The sequence below is a fragment of the Ranitomeya imitator genome, chromosome 1 (genome assembly GCF_032444005.1).
Source record: "Ranitomeya imitator isolate aRanImi1 chromosome 1, aRanImi1.pri, whole genome shotgun sequence".
Classification (NCBI taxonomy): Eukaryota; Metazoa; Chordata; class Amphibia; order Anura; family Dendrobatidae; genus Ranitomeya; species Ranitomeya imitator.
In genome coordinates, this window is record NC_091282.1 from 1,183,824,234 (window position 1) to 1,183,831,354 (window position 7,121).

General features: G+C 41.2%; 1 long non-coding RNA gene across 3 annotated transcripts; it reads right to left on the minus strand.

Annotated features, from left to right (window-relative positions):
* Positions 1–3,063: 3,063 nt before the first annotated feature.
* Positions 3,064–6,347, minus strand: LOC138657166 (uncharacterized). Of its 3 annotated transcripts, XR_011317019.1 has the most exons (5): positions 6,138–6,233; positions 5,409–5,471; positions 4,706–4,931; positions 4,474–4,619; positions 3,064–4,395 (listed from the first exon to the last, which is right to left on the minus strand). It is a non-coding gene; the product is annotated as an uncharacterized lncRNA (long non-coding RNA). The 3 variants fall into 3 exon arrangements; XR_011317020.1 differs by lacking the exon at positions 5,409–5,471 and having other exon boundaries at positions 6,138–6,347; XR_011317021.1 differs by lacking the exons at positions 5,409–5,471; positions 6,138–6,233 and adding an exon at positions 5,262–5,326.
* Between the last annotated feature and the right edge of the window lie 774 nt (positions 6,348–7,121).

Genomic DNA, 7,121 nt, shown 5'->3' on the forward strand with positions numbered 1-7,121 from the left:
CGCAAAAGTGTTGCTGCCGGTGGGAGGCGCCCCCGCCGTGCAAACACACCGCTGTACTTTGAGGGGCCCTGTGCCAGTGCCAATGCCAACGAGTGGGCCCCCCCTGCTTGCTCAGGATCACAGCACTTGCAAAGTTTAAATACTTACCTCTCCCTGCTCCACTGCCGTGACGTGGTCCAGATTTACTGGGCCCACTAATTACTTGAACCAGCCCTACCCCCCACAACTTTAGCCAAATGACCCCCAATTTCAAATGCCTTCCAATTATTATAAGGTAAATTACGATTGACAAGCTTCTTTAACAAGAATGGATGTTTTTGCCATTAAAATGGGCAGTGTAGGTGTTTTCCTGGCCTCCACTCACTGCCGACTATGCTCCCCCATTGACTTGCATTGGGTTTCGTGTTTCGGGCGATACCCGACTTTTCGCGATTCCACTCGACTCGACTTCTAAGATAGTCGGGTTTCGCGAAACACGGCTCGACTCTGAAAAGGTCAAGGTCGCTCAACCCTACTCTCTCATCCCTATTTGTCATCCTTGTTATTGTTTTTTATAGTGCATGTTTGAGATAGGTCTAGTTGACCAAAACGCCACATTTATATGCACAGCATTGGCTTGGCTGTAAACAATAAATTCAACATTGTCTTTGATTTTGGAGTGCCAGATCCTTATCTATATATACCACGGAGCTGGACCCTATCCGAGCACCCTCCGAATTTTGGAGTGCCGTACTTTCCTACACTATATATGGAAGAATAAAAAAAAAAGTTATGGTTCTTTGAAGAAGGAGAAAAAAAACAAATTGCAAAAGCGAAAATTAGTTAAGCATTATGCAACTTGTGTCTCTTAAAAGTTGGAATCACGGTAAGAGACAAAAATAAAGAGAATTTTTTTATTTTGAGCAACATTTATGATCCGTGTGCACTATTTTAAAGATCTTGGCACAAAAAAAAACACATTAAGGAATATCACCAAACAAATATAGAAAAATGATTTAAAAAAAACAAATGATGAATCGGCCTCCAAATTCTATTCTCAGAGCCGAAGTTATGTTACTACACAATGGCTGGAATATTGTGTGCTGCTTTGGAGCAGATTTTCCTAAATATAATATTTCATATGCGGGTATGTGCATGAACCCTTAGCCAAACTAAAGGTCCACAACTTTAAGATAAAAAAAACAACTTTCCATCCTTCTGGACACTTCTGAGACCTACAGAGTACATCAGTGCACTTGAAGAACAGAAGAACAGTCAAGGTCAATTCAAAGTTCTTAAAAGTAGGTTAAGCTAAGTGAGGACTGCGAAGTAAATTATTTTAATTAAACCAATAACCATACATCACTCAATAACTACATTGCGTTACAATGCAGGGAAAGATTTTAAGAGGCAAATTGAATAAGTGTTTGTGACGATGACCTTATTTCATGAAGGCACAGATCGGAGGGGGTCATCCTACAGTAATAAATCAGATTGACGATTCCATAAAAATTTGGCTACTGCTGACTTTTTTGGGTGGCTACATTAAAATATGTTTGCTGAACAGAAAAAGGAATGACAATCCCACAGGTCTTCACAATATGTCACTTGGGATCTAATTACCCCAGAGCTGCTGATTATGGAAAGCTGCCTAGCTCAGACCGCAGGGAAATGTGGTTGTCTTGGAGAAAATATAAAAAATACATGGACGCAATTACAGTGTCCTCCTGTCTGTGAACCGAGGGAGAGAGGAACCAGGCCAGGAATCCGAAATAGACAGCGTTGGATAATAACTCATACATTCTACAGTTTAAAGAAATTTACAGTTTTAAGAAATTTAAAGGGAACCTGACATAAAAATGCTACCTGATCTGCAGCCGGGATGTTATTCAGCCAGAGGAGCTGATCAGACTGATAGGCTACGTTCACATTGCGTTTAGTACATTCCGTTTAACGGATCCGTTAAACGCATGTACAGAAATGAGCCAAATTTTTTGAAAATTTGGCTTCACGTTAACGCTCGCGTTAACACACGTGACTGCGTTTATGTCATTCTGATGTTCATTCGTGAACCATGTGTTTGTCTGCCTTCAGGCACTGAATAAAGTTTTATTTTTCATTTTTTTTCTCCTTTGTCAGCGTCGGGTGTGGGTGCATACACATTCTCCATTTTGAAAGCATTGAGTGAACTTCTGCTAGCAAGATGTTTGTGTCTGAGCTCGTTAGATATCGCTTGATGCAGTTGCGACTTCGGCAGAGAAAGCGTATTTCCCAAAGGAGATATTGGATCCATGAAGTGAATTTATTACGGAATACATATGGTGCCTTTCACACCCTGTATATTCAGCTTCGGGATCATCCCTTTAAATTTCAACTATATCTTCGGATGTCCATTGAGACCTTTGATGTTCTGCTATCACATGTGAAGGATGAGATACATCATCAGCGCAGCACTTTCCGTGATAGCATTTGTGCGGAGCAATGTTTAGTGGTGACTCTGAGGTAATTATCCTTTTTTTAACATTCTTCTATTGACAAAAACAAGATGTAATTTATCGTGGGGCATGTATAATTATGTACATTTTGGCAATTGTCCCATTCCATTTTAACTTGCCTTTTTGTTAGTTGTCCTTTAAAATCATAACAATATATTCATAGTGCTAATTTTTTTTTTTCTCTTTGTGATTGCCGATAGATATCTGGCTACCGGAGAATCTTTTGTGTCACTGCATTTTCAATTTAGACTGGGGAAATCAACCATTTGCCAACTGGTTCATGAAACTTGTGATGCCATTTGGAACAACTTGCAACCACTTGTGCTACCAACCCCGACAACGGAAATGTGGCTAGCGATTTCCAAACATTTCGAGGATGTGGCTAATTTCCCCAATTGTATTGGTGCCATGGATGGCAAGCACATTCGGATTCAGAAACCAGCGCATAGTGGATCACTATACTATAACTACAAAAAATACTTTTCTATTGTATTGATGGCTATTGCGGATGCTAGATACCATTTTGTTGCTGTGGATATAGGTGCATTTGGACGGACGAACAATTCCAGAGTCTTCAAAGACTCCAACATGGGGAAATGTTTGTACAGCAACAACTTCAACATACCCTCAGCACGACCTCTTCCGGGGACCGAAGGCCCGAGTTTGCCCTATGTTTTAGTTGGTGATGAGGCGTTCCAACTCGGACGCAATCTCCTAAAGCCATACTCAAGCCGTAGTCTAAACTCCACAAGACGAATTTTTAATTATCGCTTGAGCCGGGCAAGACGTTATGTGGAGTGTGCCTTTGGTATTTTGACCTTAAAATGGCATATCTTACTAACTTGCATGCAACTGCAACCTGAAAATGTGGACCGTGTAGTGAAGGCGTGCATCTGTCTGCACAATTTTGTTTCCAGACATGAACCCCTGTGGGATCTCATATGTTAAAATGTCTACCACCAATGAGGTTGGAATGTTTTCAAAAGATTTTTAGTAAAGTTTAACTGTTATTATAAAATTTCATATTCTTGTATGGCTTGAACTTTTTACAATAGATAAGGTTATATAAACTAAAAAAAAAGAGAATTGCCCCACACATTTCACCAATATCAACAGGCTTCAACATTTTCACACGTGTATGTCTTGCCATGGAACAAGACCTTCATGTGTGAAGTAATTAGCAAATTTATCATGAATCCTCATTATTTCAACTGTAGACCGAACAGTAGTTGAATCTATGCTGATGAGGTTCGACTCACGGTCATCGGGGTCAACCACCTGGGATGAACAAAAACATACACAAAAAACTTGGGTACCCTAAAATTTAACAAAAAAATTTTAAACGCAGTAATTGCAAAAGTTTGTTGTTAGTTTAAACAGTAATTACAGTGATATTGTGCTGCCCAACTGTACGATGGACTGCTACATTGCCTCTGCTGTTCCATACTCGGTTCACCCTGGCCTCTGTATTGTGGTTTGTATGACGGCATGTCCATGGCTCTTGGTCTCGAGGAAGTGGGTTCCTGAGGGGCCAAAAATTCATCCACTAGATCATGCAATCTTTGCCTAAACATCATATTTCTGTGCGGCGGTATGTTTTGGAGTACAGGCACATATGACAAAAGCAGGAGCTTCCACTCATTGGCTGCATATACAGATTCACGGGATTGCAAGTCCGTAATTTCCCGCCTTAGATCTCTGTGTTCACCGCGACACAGATCCTCTACCCATTGGAGTCCATCTACATTAATGGCATCGACTTCATCTTTTCTAGATGATCGCTTGCGTCCGCGCTGTGCTTGCAAACAGGCACTGACAGCAGGAGCCACAGTACTTCTCTCCATAGATCAGGCCAGACACATCTTCAGCGCCCGTCTGCTGGCTTGTTTCCAGTTGAGATGGCTCCGGTTCCTCTGCCACTCTATAACAAAAAAATAAAAATATTTAAGAGATTTTAATTTATACTAGTTCGTCTCTCACACCGAAGCTTTTTACTTACGAGCGCTGTGACGTTTTTTGAAGAAACAGCAATTGCTCATAATGCACATAAGGGGTGACCCGTTTGCCACCGGATCCACTGGGGGTGTTTTGGCTGTTGCGGAAGTCCCGTACAAACCGATCTCTACCGGGTATGGACAGCATCGGCTTTAAAGTTAAAAATAAAAAAATGAAAAAATTCTTTGACAGCTTGCAATCTTTACATTTTGCAAGTTAAGTTCATCAATATTTACCAAATTTTTTCTTAGAGGATGCGAACTTCTCCAAATATCGTGGGTCCAATTGGCATATTATTTTATCCCACAACTTCCGGTTTTTAATTATATCGTGGTGGGAGCTGTCACTTTAATCCCATATGGACAGATTGGCTTCCACTAGTGTTATAAGTGTCTCGTTCTCTATGTCCAATTGCTCTTCGTCAACCACAATATTCCTTTTTATTTTGGCGGGCTGCTTGGACTATGTAAACACAAAACGTTATATTACAATGTATACATTCATTTTTGGTTGTATATAACAGTATCTCATCGGAAAAACTACATTTTATTATTCAGTTTCTCCTTAATTTTTCCCTTTTTTAAAACACTTTTAACTTTTCAGAAATTATTTTGCAATGTTTAATTTGGTTGCTTTTCCTTGTAGGGTTTTGTTTATGTTATGATATGTATGTAGTTTTTTAACCAGGGTTTTAGACGTTGTTAGATATATGTTTCTTGTATTATGTTTGATTAGAAACAATTTTTTTGTTTTTTTGGAGTCAAAAAGGAACATTTATAGCGTGATATTTACAGTTTGTAAGTGAGGCGAAGACAGACGGTGAGGCAGTTTTTTTTTTTGTGTCCTTGTTCAACAACCTATGGTGTAGTAAAAAAAAAAAATTACAATTCTTGTATCAATTAATTTATGGGTGAAATACACAAAATGTGTGGCATGTACCTTCGTTGTCACTTTTGCCAGTTTATTGGGGGGTGACCTAGCAGGTTCGGGATCAGAAGATTCCTATTTGCAATAAAAACATGATTACACATGATTACCTCAATACACTGGAGTGACACACAACATTATTGTAGCTTTTTAAAGTGAAAGCCTACCGATTGGGAGGAGAAGACCGCAGACACGCTGCTGCTGCTTCCCTCACTATCCGACATCAGTGTACAAACAAAACAATACATTTTTAGTACACACACATCCGACGCGCACTACACACTCAAATGATGTATACAGATAAATATATACATAGAATTGTACTTACCGTATTTTTCGGACTATAAGACGCATCGGACTATAAGGCGCACCCAGGTTTTAGAGGTGGAAAATAGGGAAAAAAATATTTGAAGCAAAAAAAGTGGTAAAACATTTAATAACATACTATTATATATAATAACACCACATATAATAGTATGTTATTATGTTGGAAGCTGCGGGACCAGTGTGGTGTCTGTACAGTACTATATGAAGACGCTGGAGGGTGAGTATAAGAATGGGGGCACAGGGCTTATATTTAAAGCACCACTCCAGCACTGCAAAATAACACTGGAGTGCTGCTTTAAAATCCAATGGGAGAACTATAACTCCCAGCATGTCCTGCAGATCCTATGACATGCTGGGAGTTATAGTTCACTAAAAAAGTGGCAGAGTGCTTTATTGTGTTTTGGAAAGACTAACCTCTTAACAGCCAGCCACACTGTGGTGAGGTAAAAGCCCTCGCTCTTGTTGACTTTCCACAGTACAGGTAATGGAAGCCAGCAGATTCTAGTGTTGGAGTCTGAAGGACCTGTGATGATGTCAAGAAGAGGGAGGGCTCTGTGCTGCCATGTGATGCTCCAGCCCGCCCACTTCTGACATCATCACAGGTCCTCCTTGAGCACACTGCACAGCACTCAGCTCCAGCCCAGGAAGGTACAGCAATCTCCTCTCCCCCAGACCCTGCTGCTGCTGCCTCCTCTCCCCCGGGCACACGGATCTCCCCAGCTGCTGCAGGAATCAGCGCTGGGGAAGCCATGTGTGTCCCTGCTTAAGTGCAGTATTCATTTGCCTCTCCTGGCTCACCACTCAGCTGATAGGTGGGTGGGGAGTAGCTAATGAATATTCACTGCACTTAATCATCGGGACCACATGGTTTCCCCAGCACTGATTCTGGGCAGGGGGGACATCCTGAAGTGGGATAACAGATCCCACTCACTGCTGCCCCCCTCCCCACATGCTACATCCGTACCCTAAGACGCACCCACACTTTCCTCCCAAATTTGGAGGAAAAAAGTGCGTCTTATGGTCAGAAAAATACGGTACATTGCCTCTGATCGCTTGCAAGACACACACACTGTGCTGCTGGCATTTTCACAGTGTGTTTGCAGAGTCTCTCCTCCTAGAAATGGCTGCAATCATATTTCCTGTCACATGACCACATGGACCACCCTCATTAACGCAATTCAAACGTATGGTTTCATTTGGACATTTTGCATTATTTGCGTCTGGCTGCATTTGCAACAGCCTTCAATGGCAGAATTGACGCTTCTGTTACTCTTGTGTTAGCTTGACCGGACCCAAAAACGTTGCAAGCCGCGTTCGAATGTACGTCATAAAAAAACGGAATGTGGCAAATGCATGCCAATTTTGACATGCGTCACGATGCGTCATACAATGCAAGTC